The following is a 19,836-nucleotide window of genomic DNA, read 5'->3' as shown; positions in this document are numbered from 1 at the left end:
AAGGGAGATGCCATTTAGTTGTCATTGTTGTAATCATTTGAGTCAACAATGGAATTTGCTAAAATATATGTAATTGTACAGCAACTTACTGCACTAAAAGTTTTCATTGTGAACTTTAAGCTTCTCATTTAAAGTAATAGCAGATATATTACTTGATTTGAAAGTTTGGGAACCTTTTTTTTTCACCATAATTTTGTTTTTTTTACAAGTTTGCCATTATGTACTGATCCTATTGTAAAATGTTTTGACAAAATTGAGTACCACGAGTACCATGGTAATGTCAATAAAGTATCTCCTGGAGTGTCACATATGCCTGACTGCTATCACTGTCCCTTTAAGACTGCCTTCCCTGCTTCTGTAAATCATGCTGTTTGGGGAGAAGTCTGCATTCATTGTACTGCTAGAACTTTCCTGCCTAATTAATTATTCATGCACCTGATTTTCTCAGCCTCTTTTTATGTCATGTCAGGCCTATTGTGCTTTGCATTAGCTTTGAAGTTTGTTCCAGATGGTGTTTGTTCCAGCATGGACTTTCCTAGAAATGTTCAAATTACAACCTTACTTGTCAGCTAAAGCCTGAATTCAACTCAATCGCAAGCATCCATATATTTCATGCATTAATTCCTGGACACTGCTACTATACTAACTCTTAATTCAATCCGAGTATTTTGCTCTGATTGCTACAATTGAATCTTACAACAAATAACTGCTACAACTTGTCAAATATCCTATTGCAAATGTATAGATTCAGAACTCTGCATTTATTTGTTGCGTTGAACAAAACTGCTTCCATATGATTCTCCAATATTTGCCACAAGAGTGTTTTATGCTTAACTTGGAACTTGCCTTTCACCTAATATTATGTACTGTGAACCCTGCAGAAACTCTTTGCATCTATGAATCACAATCTCCTATCTGTTCCCTTTGAAGCCTGAATATCTTGCATTGTTATATTTTACACTATGAGTCACAGTATCTATTACGTTTCCTTTGAAACCAGAATATGTTGCATACATACACTCACCGCCAACTTCATTAGGTATACCTGTACAATTGCTTGGTAACACAAATTGCTAATCAGCCAATCACATGGCAGCAACTCAATGCATTTAGGCATCTAGACGTGGTGAAGACGACTTGCTGAAGTTCAAACTGAGCATCAGAATGGGGAAGAAATTTTATTTAAGTGACATTGAACGTGGCATGGTTGTTGGTGCCAGACGGGCTGGTATGAGTATTTAAAAAACGGCTGATCTACTGGGATTTTCCTGCACAACCATCTTTAGGGTTTACAGAGAATGGTCTGAAAAAGAGAAAATATCCAGTGAGCAGAAGGTGTGTGGATGAAAATGCCTTGCTGATGTCAGAGGAGAATGGGCAGATTGGTTCGAGATGATAGAAAGGCAACAGTAACTCAAATAACCGCTCGTTACAACCAAGGTATGCAGAATACCATCTCTGAATGTACAACACATCCAACCTTGAAGCAGATGGCCTACAGCAGCAGAAGACCACATCAGGTGTCACTCCTGTCAGTTAAGAACAGGAAACTGAGGCTACAATTCGCACAGGCTCACCAACATTGGATAATAGAATATTGGAAAAATGTTGGCTGGTCTGATGAGTCTCGATTTTAGCTTTAACATTCAGATGATAGGGTCAGAATTTTGCATAAACAAGATGAAAGAATGGATCCATCCTGCCTTGTATTAACGGTTCAGGCTGGTGGTGATGGTGTAATGGTGTGGGGGAAATTTCTTGGCACACTTTGGGCCCATTAGTACCACTTGAGCATCGTTTAAACGCCACAGGCTACCTGAATTTTGTTGCTGGCCATGTTCATCTCTTTATGACTACAGTGTACCCATCTTCTGATGGCTACTTCCAGCAGGATAATGCACAATGTCACAAAGCTCAAATCATCTCAAACTGGTTTCTTGAACATGACAATGAGTTCACTGTACTCCAATGACCTCTACAGTCACCAGATATCAATAGAGCATCTTTGGGATGTGGTGGAATGGGAGATTGACATCTGCTGCAACTGTGTGATGCTATCATGTCAATATGGAACAAAATGTCTGAGGAATGTTTCCAACACCTTGTTGAATCTATGCTATGAAGAATTTGACAGTTCAGAAGGCAAAAGGGGGTCCAACCCAGTACTAGAAATGTGTACCTGATAAAGTTGTGGTGAGTGTATGTTTTACTTTTCATGAACCCTGCAATAACTTTGAATCACAGAATATCAAGTAACCATGTCCAGGATACTCCTCCCCAGGTCAGGGGTCAGTGTCTCCAATTCCCTACTACTGCCCCAAGGGTCTTCCAGTGTAGATGAGTTTTAGTGGACAAAATATCTACAAAGACTGGATGATGGCAACAAGAGATCTTTCCTCTTCACCCTCTTACCTTTGTCAGCACAGATAATTCTCTCCTTCAAACTTCCAGTGGGGGGCTGGGGGGTGGGGCAGCTGTGCTTTCTAAAATGATTCACCTCTGTGGGTTCTGAAAATGTGAAGCTGTTTATATAATCAATGTATTGTATTTATTTATTTGCAAATGGCAAAACAGCTTGATTTTAAAGATACTTTATATAAATAGTTGTATCTGTGTCAGAAAGATGTATTTGACTGATGAGTCTGCAGAGTCATTGGATCTTTAAGAATTGGCAAAGGTATAATAGCATAACTTTCAAAGTGCTGTACAGACACAGAAATGGACTATTATTGTCCAACATTTGTGATGTGATTACAGAAGTTATATTTAATTAAGAAGATCCCTATTAAATATATATGATAAGACTGGCTTCCTGAAGAGTAGTTCCTTGTTCAACATGTGTGAGAGAAATGCTGGAAAGAGCACTGTTGTAAGTTTCAAAGTATATATCATCTGTGCACAAGTCAAACATTGAAACATATTTATTATAAATGTAGCTTGTTGATACAATATAGATTGCCTTGTCTTGTGCTCTGTTTAAAGCTGTTTATCAGTTGCACAATAGTAACAGACTTTTATAATTTAAAAGTATTCAGTAAAATCCAAACAGGCAAAAAAAAATTTTTATACTTACCTGATACATTAATTTATTTTATGGTTGCGAGAGTTCGCAAGACATTACTCCTGGGATTCAACTCCTGGCCACTAGGAGGAAGCAAAGACACTCAACATTCTACAAAATTGTAATTTTTCTCACCTTTCTGGTATCCCAGTCTATCATATAGCCGAGAAAGTGAGAACATAAAGAGGTAAAAAAAGGATAAAGCTGGATAAATGAGGTGCATACTAAAACTGCCACCAATTGGAAAAATGTAAGAGGGATGGTATAATGTATTCTCACCAGAATAAAAGAGCTATATTTATTAGCTAAGAATAATTTTTGTTTCTTTCATTTGGTGGTTAGAGTCTATGAGCAATTACTCCTGGGGTCTAATACCCAAGCTGTGGAGTCCACAAGAAAATGGATGGAACAAAAATTTGAAAACAAAACCTGGTCATTGAAAAAAATGCCTTTCCAAGGAATGGATTCAACTTCTTATCTATAAGGTACTTGAAAAATGAACGATGCTTAGAATGAACAGTAAACCATATCGCTGTAAAGGTAATTGTCACATCCAGCTTTGAAAAGATTCCCAAAACCCTACAAAGATACTGATAAAGGAAAAATATTTAAACATTTAGTAAAGTTCTGGGTGGTCTATTCCAAGAGAAAAACAATCTCATATAGACTCAGGAACAGAGAACACAATTAGGCCTAGATTTGGAGTTTTGTCGGTAACGACCCAAAAAACTAACGCCGGCTTTTTTCTGGCCGCACCATAAAAATAACTCTGGTATCGAGAGTCCACATAAAGGCTGCGTTAGGCTCCAAAAAAGGAGCGTAGAGCATTTTTAACGCAGCTTCAACTCTCGATACCAGAGTTGCTTACGGACGCGGCCAGCCTCAAAAACGTGCTCGTGCATGATTCCCCCATAGGAAACAATGGGGCTGTTTGAGCTGAAAAAAAACCAAACACCTGCAAAAAAGCCGCGTTCAGCTCCTAACGCAGCCCCATTGTTTGCTATGCGGTAACCCTTCCTACGTCTGCACTTAACACTCTAACATGTACCCCGAGTCTAAACACCCCTAACCTTACACTTATTAACCCCTAATCTGCCGCCCCCGCTATCGCTGACCCCTGCATATTATTATTAACCCCTAATCTGCCGCTCCGTAAACCGCCGCTACTTACATTATCCCTATGTACCCCTAATCTGCTGCCCCTATCACAACCGACCCCTATATTATATTTATTAACCCCTAATCTGCCCCCCACAACGTCGCCTCCACCTGCCTACACTTATTAACCCCTAATCTGCCGACCGGACCTGAGCGCTACTATAATAAAGTTATTAACCCCTAATCCGCCTCACTAACCCTATCATAAATAGTATTAACCCCTAATCTGCCCTCCCTAACATCGCCGACACCTAACTTCAATTATTAACCCCTAATCTGCCGACCGAATCTCGCCGCTATTCTAATAAATGTATTAACCCCTAAAGCTAAGTCTAACCCTAATACTAACACCCCCCTAAGTTAAATATAATTTAAATCTAACGAAATTAATTAACTCTTATTAAATAAATTATTCCAATTTAAAGCTAAATACTTACCTGTAAAATAAATCCTAATATAGCTACAATATAAATTATAATTATATTATTGCTATTTTAGGATTTATATTTATTTTACAGGTAACTTTGTATTTATTTTAACCAGGTACAATAGCTATTAAATAGTTCTTAACTATTTAATAGCTAAAATAGTTAAAATAATTACAAATTTACCTGTAAAAGAAATCCTAACCTAAGTTACAAATAAACCTAACACTAGACTATCAATAAATTAATTAAATAAACTACCTACAATTAACCTAACACTACACTATCAATAAATAAATTAAATACAATTACTACAAATAAATACAATTAAATAAACTAGCTAAAGTACAAAAAATAAAAAAATATTTACAAACATAAGAAAAATATTACAACAATTTTAAACTAATTACACCTACTCTAAGCCCCCTAATAAAATAACAAAGCCCCCCAAAATAAAAAATGCCCTACCCTATTCTAAATTACTAAAGTTCAAAGCTCTTTTACCTTACCAGCCCTGAACAGAGCCCTTTGCGGGGCATGCCCCAAGAAATTCAGCTCTTTTGCCTGTAAAAAAAACCATACAATACCCCCCCCAACATTACAACCCACCACCCACATACCCCTAATCTAACCCAAACCCCCCTTAAATAAACCTAACACTAAGCCCCTGAAGATCATCCTACCTTGTCTTCAACATACCAGGTTCACCGATCGGTCCAGAAGAGCTCCTCCGATGTCCTGATCCAAGCCCAAGCGGGGGGCTGAAGAGGTCCATGATCCGGCTGAAGTCTTCATCCAAGCGGGCCAGAAGAGGTCTTCCATCCGATTGAAGTCTTCATCTAAGCGGCATCCATCCGGAGCGAAGCGGCAGCATCCTGAAGACCTCCACCGCGGAACATCCATCCTGGCCGACGACTGAACGACGAATGACGGTTCCTTTAAATGACGTCATCCAAGATGGCGTCCCTCGAATTCCGATTGGCTGATAGGATTCTATCAGCCAATCGGAATTAAGGTAGGAATATTCTGATTGGCTGATGGAATCAGCCAATCAGAATCAAGTTCAATCCGATTGGCTGATCCGATCAGCCAATCAGATTGAGCTCGCATTCTATTGGCTGATCGGAACAGCCAATAGAATGCGAGCTCAATCTGATTGGCTGATCGGATCAGCCAATCGGATTGAACTTGATTCTGATTGGCTGATTCCATCAGCCAATCAGAATATTCCTACCTTAATTCCGATTGGCTGATAGAATCCTATCAGCCAATCGGAATTCGAGGGACGCCATCTTGGATGACGTCATTTAAAGGAACCGTCATTCGTCGTTTAGTCGTCGGCCAGGATGGATGTTCCGCGGTGGAGGTCTTCAGGATGCTGCCGCTTCGCTCCGGATGGATGCCGCTTGGATGAAGACTTCAATCGGATGGAAGACCTCTTCTGGCCCGCTTGGATGAAGACTTCAGCCGGATCATGGACCTCTTCAGCCCCCCGCTTGGGCTTGGATCAGGACATCGGAGGAGCTCTTCTGGACCGATCGGTGAACCTGGTATGGTGAAGACAAGGTAGGATGATCTTCAGGGGCTTAGTGTTAGGTTTATTTAACCCTTTAAGGACACAGCTTTCAGTTTGCTCAATGGTTTTATGACGGAAAATATCCGTCATATGTCCTTAAGAGGTTAAAGGGGGTTTGGGTTAGATTAGGGGTATGTGGGTGGTGGGTTGTAATGTTGGGGGGGGGGTATTGTATGTTTTTTTTTACAGGCAAAAGAGCTGAATTTCTTGGGGCATGCCCCGCAAAGGGCCCTGTTCAGGGCTGGTAAGGTAAAAGAGCTTTGAACTTTAGTAATTTAGAATAGGGTAGGGCATTTTTTTATTTTGGGGGGCTTTGTTATTTTATTAGGGGGCTTAGAGTAGGTGTAATTAGTTTAAAATTGTTGTAATATTTTTCTTATGTTTGTAAATATTTTTTTATTTTTTGTAACTTAGTTCTTTTTTATTTTTTGTACTTTAGCTAGTTTATTTAATTGTATTTATTTGTAGCAATTGTATTTAATTAATTTATTGATAGTGTAGTGTTAGGTTAATTGTAGGTAATTGTAGGTAGTTTATTTAATTAATTTATTGATAGTCTAGTGTTAGGTTTATTTGTAACTTAGGTTAGGATTTCTTTTACAGGTAAATTTGTAATTATTTTAACTATCTTAGCTATTAAATAGTTCTTAACTATTTAATAGCTATTGCACCTGGTTAAAATAAATACAAAGTTACCTGTAAAATAAATATAAATCCTAAAATAGCTATAATATAATTATAATTTATATTGTAGCTATATTAGGATTTATTTTACAGGTAAGTATTTAGCTTTAAATTGGAATAATTTATTTAATAAGAGTTAATTAATTTCGTTAGATTTAAATTATATTTAACTTAGGGGGGTGTTAGTATTAGGGTTAGACTTAGCTTTAGGGGTTAATACATTTATTAGAATAGCGGCGAGATTCGGTCGGCAGATTAGGGGTTAATAATTGAAGTTAGGTGTCGGCGATGTTAGGGAGGGCAGATTAGGGGTTAATACTATTTATGATAGGGTTAGTGAGGCGGATTAGGGGTTAATAACTTTATTATAGTAGCGCTCAGGTCCGGTCGGCAGATTAGGGGTTAATAAGTGTAGGCAGGTGGAGGCGACGTTGTGGGGGGCAGATTAGGGGTTAATAAATATAATATAGGGGTCGGCGGTGTTAGGGGCAGCAGATTAGGGGTACATAAGGATAACGTAGGTGGCGGCGCTTTGCGGTCGGCAGATTAGGGGTTAATAAGTGTAGGCAGTTGGAGGCGACGTTGAGGGGGGCAGATTAGGGGTTAATAAATATAATACAGGGGTCGGCGGTGTTAGGGGCAGCAGATTAGGGGTACATAAGGATAACGTAGGTGGCGGTCGGCAGATTAGGGGTTAAAATTTTTTTTCGATTGTCGGCGACGTGGGGGGGGACCTCGGTTTAGGGGTACATAGGTAGTTTATGGGTGTTATTGTACTTTAGAGTACAGTAGTTAAGAGATTTATAAACCGGCGTTAGCCCAGAAAGCTCTTAACTACTGACTTTTTTCCTGCGGCTGGAGTTTTGCCGTTAGATGTCTAACGCTCACTTCAGAAACGACTCTAAATACCGGAGTTAGAAAAATCCCATTGAAAAGATAGGATACGCAATTTACGTAAGGGGATCTGCGGTATGGAAAAGTCGCGGCTGGAAAGTAAGCGTTAGACCCTATTTTGAGTGACTCCAAATACCGGCGTTAGGCCTTAGAGTTTTAGGAGAAGAAGTTAAAATAAAATCAAATTGATTGTTAGATTTTTCTACAGCTAATTTAGGGAATTTGACATCTAAAATGCTTAAAACCTCTATCATTAATATACCAAGAAGTGCAATCTTAAATACATTGGACTCAGAAACTTGATTAGTATTAAACTTTTGATCATATATCTACTCTTCACAAGACAAATCTGAGAATAGTAAAACTGTGACTTACTCAACTGTACTGAAAAGTAGGAATATTTACATACCAAACTATAATGTGCTTACTTAGAGGAGACAAAAGGGGTCCATTTAACAAAGCCCGGATGGACAGGGTTCACTTCAGCTTGTGCGATGCATCCCCCTGCTCAAGCTAGCCCAATGGCACATGAGTAGAGGCTGTCAATCACCCGGGAGAACGTGTCCAATGTGATTTCAATCCACCAGCTTAGAGCTGACGTAAAGTTTCAGAAGCAGTGATCTGATGACCGCTGTTTCCTAACTGTCAGCTACAGGCTCCCTCATGCCTCCAAATGCTGCATACACAGCTTGATAAATGGGGCCCAATGTCGCCACAACTTCAGTATTTGCATGAATCTGATCCTGATTTATGTAATTTAAACGAATCTGATCCTTTAAATGACATAAACTATCTAACTGCTGGAAGAAACATTAGTAGCAGATGTCCCAACTAAAGATATTGTGTCAGGAAATGCATGTGTGCACTTACCTTGAAGAGACATAACCGACAAACCTCATCAATGGTGGAGTAAATGATATCTTTAAAATCTGGAGCAAAATCATAATAACCTCCCTGTGAGACACTAAGAAGGAGGTAGACATGTGCCTCTAGAAGGAAATGCAGTATATAAGTAATTATGCATAATGTGATCCAAACAGGCAGTGCAAATATGAGCTTAAAGGCATGCAGAAATAAGTTTGGAAGGCATACAATTAAAAGGGAGCAAATGATTTGTGGATCTCTCTTCTAAGAGGATATGATTGTACATAAGCTGTTACTGCTCTAGCTTGCTCCTTGTAAATAAAATAGTTAAACAGACAAAGAGTAATCACCTTATATAAGTATAAGTTAACGTGGGTCCAGATAAGCAATATCACAACCACGCAATCTTGCTTGCATATTACAAGTTGAAAGTAAATAGGTGCACGTGAGAGCAAACATAACTTGCGCTTGCCGGGTTAGAGTGACCGAAGACCTAGGGGTATATTTATTAATGTGCGAGTGAACATGATACGATGCAGTGTATTATGTCCGCTGCACATCAATAAATGCCGACAGCATACGCTGTCAGCATTTGTCTTTGCACCAACAGTTCTTGTGAACTGCTGGTGCAATGCTGCCCCCTGCAGATTCATGGCAATGCTGCTAGCAGAGGGTGTCACTCAACCCGATCGTATTCGATCGGGTTGCTTTCTGTCCGTGGTCGCAGAGCAGACGAACAAGTTATGGAGCAGCGGTCTTTAGACTGCTGCTTTATAACTTCTGTTTCCGGCCAGCCTGAAGGCTCCCCGGAAACAAGGGGCATCAAGCTCCATACGTAGCTTGATAAATCGGCCTCCTAGTGTAAAGTGTAAGGGTAAAAGAAAAAATGCACTAAACAAAACATAAGTACATTAACCCCTTAGCGACTATGGACATACTAGGCACGTCCTACAAAAAACAGTCATTAATTACCAAGGACATGCCTGGTCCTCTCTGCATCGGCCAGCAATAGCGCCGATCATTGGTAGCATTGGAGGGCTTGGAGGGAGGCGGGTGGGCGGCCTATTGATGGGGGAGGTGGGAGGAGGGCAGGAAGGGGGCAGGAAGGAGGACGGGACTGATACGGCCGCGCTACATCATGGCAGTGAGTGGGGAGGAGGGGGAAGGAGGAGAGGGGGATCCTATGTGGGATCCATGTATGAGCCATCAATATAAAGTGATCTCTGAGGGGGGGGGTTGCTAAGGAGGGGGGCAGCTACACTACAGAAACATTGGGTTTTTAATTTATTTTTTATAAAAAAGGCTACATTTTTAGCAAACTTGGTACTGGCAGACAGCTTCCAGTACCCAAGTGTAAGGTAGCAAGTATTCTTGCTGGTAATAGATACAATGTTCTGGATCGCAACTGCAGATTAATAATAGTGAAAAGTAGTATAGGTTTTATCAGGAATATGCAGGTCTTGTTTTTTTTGGTTAAACTAGTTTGTTACAGGAGGGAGATCCGTCAGGCTCCTGTATTTTGGAACTTCCAGCTACTATGGGAAGGACAGGGATAAAGTAACGGAATCCCCTATAGTTGACAAGTCTCTATAATAATAGCAGACACTTACTTCCTTATAGGCAGTGAGCGGAGAGAAGAATTTCAGCAATTTGGGTGTTGCTTCACTTTGTCCAGCGAGGGAGGCAATTTCAAAGTAGAGTGAGAGCTCCGTGATCTGCTATGATGCAGTGTTGGGGGTGTGAACGCATCAACCAATCAGATGCGCAGAATTCATGACAGTCTGTCGATGGAAGATCAGGAACTGGGCTTTGCGGTTTAGCAGTGGATGTTCCGTGGAGAGCGAGTAGTTAGTTGGAGAGAGGGTATGAGTCCTATGAGTACCCTTAGGTTGTGATATAATTGGTACTTTAAGTTTGCGATTGCTGCTCAGGAAACCGATACAGCGGTAAGTTTAAATGATCCAACAGTTGCAGTGCTGCGGGAGATTAGGTGCCTGTTCCCCAGGGAATGTAAAGTCCAATAAGCAATAGGTAGCAAGCAGGCATATATCAAATTTTTTGGTAGGTGGAAACCAGTAAGTGATCCCAGTCTTATGAAGGAAAACCAATCCATATAGTTAGAGCCAGAAGAGTTTTCAAGAACAGCTTGTTCAGACGAACTATATGCTACTCTGTTAAACAATAATTGGCAAGAAGAGAAGAGGATCATGGGAATATAAAGGGTAAGTCTTAAAGGTATAACCACCATAAAGAGTAATCATGACACCAAGATAGCGGCAAATAGGTAGAGGGGGGAGGGTTAGAGAGCTGTTTGGGGGGCTCAGGAAGGTTGGGTGGTAAGGGTGATCCTACACTGCAGAAAATAAATAATTTAAAAAAAATAAAGTTTATTTTTATACTGGCAGACTTTCTGCCAGTACTTAAGATGGCGGTGACAATTGTGAGGTGGGGGAGGGAAGAGAGCTGTTTGAGAGGGATCAGGGGGTGGGATGTGTCAGGAGGGAGGCTGATCTCTACACTAAAGCAAAAATTAACCCTACAAGCTACCTAATTAACCCCTTCACTGCTGGGCATAATACAAGTGGTGCGCAGCGGCATTTAGCAGCCTTCTAATTAACAAAAAGCAATGCCAAAGCCATATATGTCTGCTATTTCTGAACAAAGACGATCCCAAAGAAGCGTTTACAACCATTTGTGCCATAATTGCACAAGCTGTTTGTAAATAATTTCAGTGAGAAACCTAAAGTTTGTGAAAAAGTTAACAATTTTGTTTTATTTGATTGCATTTGGCAGTGAAATTGTGGCATGAAATATTACAAAATGGGCCTAGATCAATTCTTTGGGTTGTCTACTAAAAATATATATATACATGTGAAGGGTTATCCAGGGATTCCTGACAGATATCAGTGTTACAATGTAACTATAGCTAATTTTGAAAAAAATTCTTTGGAAATAGCAAAGTGCTACTTGTATTTATTTATTGCCCTATAACTTGCAAAAAAAGCAAAGAACATGTAAACATTGGGTATTTCTAAACTCAGAACAAAAGTTTGACACTATTTAGCATGTGTGTTTTTTGGTGGTTGTAGATGTGTAACAGATTTTGGGGGTCAAAGTTAAAAAAAGTTTCACCTAGATTCCGAGTTTTGCGGTAAGAGGGGTGCGTTGCTAACTTGCAGTTTATTCTCACCGCTCACTTACCTGCAGCGCTAGTATTACGGATTTTTATCAACCCGGCATTAACAGGCAAGAAGTGAGCGTAGAGCAAAATTGTGCTCCACACTGCACTCCAATACCAGCGCTGCTTAAGTCAGCGGTGAACTGGTTGTACGTGCTCATGCACGATTTCCCCATAGAGAGCAATGGGGAGAGATGGCTGAGAAAAAGTCTAACACCTGCAAAAAAGCAGCGTAAAGATCAGTAACGCAGCCCCATTGATTCCTGTGGGGAAACACATTTTATGTTTACCCCTAACACCATAACATGAACCCCGAGTCTAAACACCCCTAATCTTACACTTATTAACCCCTAATCTGCCACCCCCAACATCACAGACACCTACATTATACTTATTAACCCCTAATCTGCCACTCCGGACATCGCCGCCACCTACATTATACTTATGAACTCTTAATCTGCTGCCCCCAACATCGCCGACACCTACATTATATTTTTAAACCCTAATCTCCCACCCCCAATGTCGCCACAACCTACCTACATTTATTAACCCCTAATCTGCCACCCCCAACGTCGCCACCACTATTCTAAATGTATTAACCCTTTAAACCTAAGTCTAACCCTAACCCTCCCTAACTTAAATATAATTTAAATAAATCTAAATAAAATTACTATCATTAACTAAATTATTCCTATTTAAAACTAAATACTTACCTATAAAATAAACCCTAAGCTAGCTACAATATAACTAATAGTTACATTGTATCTAGCTTAGGGTTTATTTTATTTTACAGGTAAGTTTGTATTTATTTTAACTAGGTAGAATAGTAACTAAATAGTTTTTAACTATTTAATAACTACCTAGCTAAAATAAATACAAATTGACCTGTAAAATAAAACCTAACCTAAGTTACACTAACACCTAACACTACACTACAATTAAATACATTAAATATAGGGAGTGCAGAATTATTAGGCAAATTAGTATTTTGACCACATCATCCTCTTTATGCATGTTGTCTTACTCCAAGCTGTATAGGCTCGAAAGCCTACTACCAATTAAGCATATTAGGTGATGTGCATCTCTGTAATGAGAAGGGGTGTGGTCTAATGACATCAACACCCTATATCAGGTGTGCATAATTATTAGGCAACTTCCTTTCCTTTGGCAAAATGGGTTCAAAGAAGGACTTGACAGGCTCAGAAAAGTCAAAAATAGTGAGATATCTTGCAGAGGGATGCAGCACTCTTAAAATTGCAAAGCTTCTGAAGCGTGATCATCGAACAATCAAGCGTTTCATTCAAAATAGTCAACAGGGTTGCAAGAAGCGTGTGGAAAAACCAAGGCGCAAAATAACTGCCCATGAACTGAGAAAAGTGAAGCGTGCAGCTGCCAAGATGCCACTTGCCACCAGTTTGGCCATATTTCAGAGCTGCAACATCACTGGAGTGCCCAAAAGCACAAGGTGTGCAATACTCAGAGACATGGCCAAGGTAAGAAAGGCTGAAAGACGACCACCACTGAACAAGACACACAAGCTGAAATGTCAAGACTGGTTTTATGGACTGATGAAATGAGAGTGAGTCTTGATGGGCCAGATGGATGGGCCCATGGCTGGATTGGTAAAGGGCAGAGAGCTCCGGTCCGACTCAGACGCCAGCAAGGTGGAGATGGAGTACTGCTTTGGGCTGGTATCATCAAAGATGAGCTTGTGGGGCCTTTTCGGGTTGAGGATGGAGTCAAGCTCAACTCCCAGTCCTACTGCCAGTTTCTGGAAGACACCTTCTTCAAGCAGTGGTACAGGAAGAAGTCTGCATCCTTCAAGAAAAACATGATTTTCATGCAGGACAATGCTCCATCACACGCGTCCAAGTACTCCACAGCGTGGCTGGCAAGAAAGGGTATAAAAGAAGAAAATTTAATGACATGGCCTCCTTGTTCACCTGATCTGAACCCCATTGAGAACCTGTGGTCCATCATCAAATGTGAGATTTACAAGGAGGGAAAACAGTACACCTCTCTGAACAGTGTCTGGGAGGCTGTGGTTGCTGCTGCACGCAATGTTGATGGTGAACAGATCAAAACACTAACAGAATCCATGGATGGCAGGCTCTTGAGTGTCCTTGCAAAGAAAGGTGGCTATATTGGTCACTGATTTGTTTTTGTTTTGTTTTTGAATGTCAGAAATGTATATTTGTGAATGTTGAAATGTTATATTGGTTTCACTGGTAAAAATACATAATTGAAATGGGTATATATTTGTTTTTGTTAAGTTGCCTAATAATTATGCACAGTAATAGTCACCTGCACACACAGATATCCCCCTAAAATAGCTATAACTAAAAACAAACTAAAAACTACTTCCAAAACTATTCAGCTTTGATATTAATGAGTTTTTTGGGTTCATTGAGAACATGGTTGTTGTTCAATAATAAAATTAATCCTCAAAAATACAACTTGCCTAATAATTCTGCACTCCCTGTACAATTAGCTAAATTATAAAAAAAAACCCCACTAAATTACAGAAAATAAAAAACAAATTACAAGATATTTAAACTAATTAACCTAATCTAAGAGCCCTATCAAAATAAAAAATCCCCCCCCCCAAAATAAAAAAAAGCCTAAACTATCAATAGCCCTTAAAAGGGCCTTTTGCAGGGCATTGCCCCAAAGAAATCAGCTCTTTTACCTGAAAAAGAAAATATACACAACCCCCCAACAGTAAAACCCACAACCCACACAACCAACCCCTCAAATAAAACCCTAACTAAAAAACCTAAGCTCCCCATTGCCCTGAAAAGGGCATTTGGATGAGCATTGCCATTAAAAAGGCATTTAGCTCTATTGCTGCCCAAAGCCATAACCTAAAAATAAAACCCATCCAATACACCCTTAAAAAATCCTAACACTAACCCCCGAAGATTCACTTACCGGGAGAAGTCTTCATCCAAGCGGCAAGATGTCCTCAACGAAGCCGACAGAAGTGGTCCTCCAGATGGGCGGAAGTGGTCCTCCAGACGGGCAGAAGTCTTCACACAGACAGCATCTTCTATCTTCATCCTTCCGACACGGAGCGGCTCCATCTTCAAGACATCCGGGGCGGAGCATCCTCTTCTTCTAACGTCTTCTTGCTGAATGAAGGTACCTTTAAATGACATCATCCAAGATAACATAAACCCTGAGTCTAAACACCCTTAATCTGCCGCCTTCGACATCGGCACCACCTACATAATGTTATTAACCCCTATTCCGCTGCTGCCAGACCTCGCCACAACCTAAATAAAGTTATAACCCCTATCCCGCCGCTCCCGGACTCTAATCCTAACCCCCCCTAACTTAAATATAATTTAAATAAATCTAAATAAAATTACTATCATTAACTAAATTATTACTATTTAAAACTAAATACTTACCTATAAAATAAATCCTAAGCTAGCTACAATATAACTAATAATTACATTGTATCTAGCTTAGTGTTTATTTTTATTTTACAGGTAAGTGTATTTATTTTAACTAGGTTAAATAATTACTAAATAGTTATTAACTATTTAATAACTACCTAGATAAAATAAATACAAATTGACCTGTAAAATAAAACCTAACCTAAGTTACACTAACATCTAACTACACTACAATTAAATAAATTAAATACAATTAGCTAAATTACAAAAAAAACAAAACTCTAAATTACAGAAAATAAAAAACAAATTACAAGATATTTAAACTAATTACACCTAATCTAAGAGCCCTATCAAAATAAAAAAGCCCCACCAAAATAAAAAAAAAACCCTAGCCTAAACTAAACTATCAATAGCCCTAAAAGGGCCTTTTGCGGGGCATTGCCCCAAAGAAATCAGAAATACACACAACCCCCCCAAAAGAAAAACCCACCACCCACACAACCAACCAATCAAATAAAACCCTAACTAAAAAAACCTAAGCTCCCCATTACCCTGAAAAGGGCATTTGGATGGGCATTGCCCTTAACACTAAACCCTGAAGATTCACTTACCAGGAGAAGTCTTCATCCAAGCGGCAAGATGTCCTCAATGAAGCCGGCAGAAGTGGTCCTCCAGACGGGCAGAAGTGGTTCTCCAGACGGGCAGAAGTCTTCACCCAGACGACATCTTCTATCTTCATCCTTCCGATGCAGAGCAGCTCCATCTTCAAGACATCCGGTGCTGAGCATCCTCTTCTTCCGACGTCTTCTTGCTGAATGAAGGTACCTTTAAATGACGTCATCCAAGATAACATAAACCCTGAGTCTAAACACCCTTAATCTGCCGCCTCCGACATCGCCACCTCCTACATAATGTTATTAACCCCTATTCCGCTGCTCCCGGACCTCGCCACAACCTAAATAAAGTTATTAACCCCTATCCCACCGCTCCCTGACTCCGCCGCAACCGAAATAAATGTATTAACCCCTAAACCTTTGGACTCCCACATCACTACAACTAAACCTATTAACCCCTAAACTGCCAGCCCCCCACATCACCATAAACTAAATTAAGCTATTAAACCCTAAAACTAACAAGCCGCTAACTTTAAATTAAAATTACAACATCCCTATCTAAAATAAATTTAACCTTACCTGCAGATTTAAAATAAACTGTTTTTAAACTATTAATTAACCTACCCTAACTATTGGTGTTGGTGGGTGTTTGTATTTTTTTTACAGGTAAAAGAGCTGATTTCTTTGTGGCAACGCCCCACAAAAGGCCCTTTTAAGGGCCATTGGTAGTTTATTGTAGGCTAGGTTTTTTTTATTTGGGGGGCTATTAGATTAGGTGTAATTCTTTTTTATTTTTGATAATGCGGTTTGTTTTTTTTACGTAATTTAGTGTTTTTTATTTTTTGTAACTTAGCGTTTATTTTTTTTGTTAATTTAGTAATTTTTAATAATGTTTAAAAGTAGATTTAAATAATTTGAGTAGGGTTAGGGTTTTTTAATATATAATTTAGGTTAATTTAATTGGTATTTTAATTTAATTGTTGTAGTTAGGGTAGGTTAATTATTAGTTTAAAAATAGTTTATTTTAATTCTACAGGTGAAATTTTAATTTATTTTAAGATAGGGATGTTGTAATTTTAATTTAAAGTTAGAGCCTTGTTAGGTTTAGGGGTTAATAGCTTAATTTAGTTTATGGCGATGTGGGGTCTGGCGGTTTAGGGGTTAATAGGTTTAGTTAGTGGTAGTGATGTGGGAGGCCAGAGGTTTAGGGGTTAATACATTTATTTAGGTTGCGGCGGGGTCCGGGAGCGGTGGGATAGGGGTTAATAACTTTATTTAGGGTGCCGCGGGGTCCGAGAATGGCGGGATAGAGGTTAAACATTTTAGTATAGTGGCGGCGTTAAGTGACAGGGTATAAATAAAGTTGGTAAAAAGCCGAATAGATGCAAGATCTATAACTGCTAGTTAACAACAGTCTGATGCTCATCGCCCCGTACTTGGTGTGCGTCTTTTTGTCAGCTTTTTAAATAAATATAGAGATTGTATTCTGGTTCGCGGCCGCGATGTAAGACGAGCGTATTGGCCCCTGCGAATGCAGCATAGTTGAGGCTTTGATAAATATCCCCCTATGAGTGAAGTGCAAAGGTTTGCGTGTGAGAGATGTGAGCTTTTTGTGTTTGATTGTGCGCAAGTTAAATCGTGCACATATAACAATTTAAAAGTAAACGCGATTGCTTGAGCACAATTGAAGTTAACGCTCATCGGGTTAACGCAGCCTTAGGGCTAAAGATGTATATGAATGTAAATATATATATTTCTGAATAAATAAAACATATTCTGCATTGTGAAGAATATTGGAATACGAAATATTCATATTTTCATGTCTGGTTAGCGAACATGAGAATATGCGTTTGGGTTTGCGCGAGAGTAAGATGTTTTTTTCCCACTTTTTTTCTCTATTGACTTCTATGGGGGAGTAGGTTATTGCGCACATGATATTATAAGTTTGGCTTTTTGTGCGCATTGGTTTAGTGCGTATTATTTATTTTCAATTCATAATACGAGCCCAAACTGACACAAACAAAAAGTTTACTTCTAGTGCAATTAATGCTCAAGCGGGAGCCTTAATTTGCACTCTTCTTTTAATCTGGCCCATTATCTGCAAAGTCTACCTTGAAACAAAGATATTGCAGAATACATAACGGGAATTAAATACAATCCAGAACATTTACAATATAGTGTATATAAACACAACATAATATTTTAAACTGTAGACATAAGACTGTAAACTTAGCAAAAGCTATGCTGTAATTACCGTGAGACCCATTTAAGTGTAAATGTGTAATATGTAGATATATATATATAAATTAAACATTATGATGCAAAAAAATGTATCCTCCGCTCCAAGCAACCAATTATTTAGGCATAACAGGAATTAAAATGGCCGCCGCCATTGCAGGAGGAATGAAGGGAAGAAAATAGTGTGGCGGGAGGTAAATTATCCTTTACTGTGATCACGTCTCCATAGCGTGCTTGCTGGCAAAACTGAGAACACAAAAATCCTGTGCTATCCTAAAACTAAATACTGTGCAATAAATAAAGAAATTATATCAGCTTTGTGCAATTTGAAATTAACTTATTGGCAAAAGAATGTAATAAAAAAATGCCAATATCACACAAAATGGAGTCTCAGAAAACACAATGTCACCTACACTATATGAATCAACATAAAATAGTGATTAAGTCTTTAACTAAAATGCCCCCTGGCTATGATAAACAAACATTTATATACCTGCTAATAGAGTGTGGGCTATGTGAGTTCTTAGATACTTACCTGATATGCGCCCACTCTACTGTGCTTACCTAGCTACAGAGAAAACTGCTTCCAGTAGAGAGCAATTCCAGTGCTTTGCAAGCAACAGCAGAGGATCACAATCTGGAGTACAATGACGGACTAATAGGAGGGGTCTAAGGGGCAAGTCCCCGAAACACCTGTGGCAGACTGACCAAACTAAGGGAAAAATCCCTGTGGCACCTGTGGCTTGTGAATAAGTCCCAGAGTGTATTTTTGTGTCACTGTCCAGTACTCTGTACTCCCCTTCTTGTATTCCTGGTTCAGTGAGGGAAATAATGATCTGAGAATCTGAAGCACCTCTATTCTTCTTCTACTTCTGAGGAATCAAAGTTAAGAATGGGATACCAAAGAGGTGAGTGGAATTAAAAGCGTGTAGAATGTTGGGTATCTTTGCTTCTTCCTATTGGCCAGTATTTAAATCCCAGGAGCAATGGCTTGTGGAGTCTCACCACCTTATGAAAGAAAAACAAAAATAGCAAATCCAATAAGTAAAGAAGGCAATCTTCTTTACTTATTGGATTTGATATTTTTGTTTTTCTTTCATAAGGTGGTGAGGGAAATAATGATCTGAGAATCTGAAGCGCCTCTATTCTTCTTCTACTTCTGAGGAATCAAAGTTAAGAATGGGATACCAAAGAGGTGAGTGGAATTAAAAGCGTGTAGAATGTTGGGTATATTTGCTTCTTCCTATTGGCCAGTATTTAAATCCCAGGAGCAATGGCTTGTGGAGTCTCACCACCTTATGAAAGAAAAACAAAAATAGCAAATCCAATAAGTAAAGAAGGAAATCTATTAGTTCTAGTTTCTCTCACTCTACTAAGAATGCTGTCAGTTCCAGTGAGTAAGTTTGTGTACATTAGTAGTATAAAGTGCAAAGCCTTGTCATTTAACAGTTGACACTTTTTCCCCCTTATTAATCTCATAACAAATATATAATATTAATGACTGTATCAAATATACTACATACCAAATTTCTTGTAAGCTTCTTTGGTAAGGATATCTTGGCATTACAGAACAGATAAGAATTTGAGTGCCAGCTTCTTGCCCTGGAGCCAGTCTGCATAAATTAACAAACAGGAAAACTAGTACAATCCACTCCCACATCATGGAGGCTGGAACCTTAGTATTAAAAAAATTTCAGGGATCAAGTGCACCCTACACTGCTCCCACCAACTTCTTTGCTGCTG

Source organism: Bombina bombina, chromosome 4 (assembly GCF_027579735.1).
Source record: "Bombina bombina isolate aBomBom1 chromosome 4, aBomBom1.pri, whole genome shotgun sequence".
NCBI lineage: Eukaryota > Metazoa > Chordata > Amphibia > Anura > Bombinatoridae > Bombina > Bombina bombina.
Note: the sequence above shows the minus strand (reverse complement) of the source record.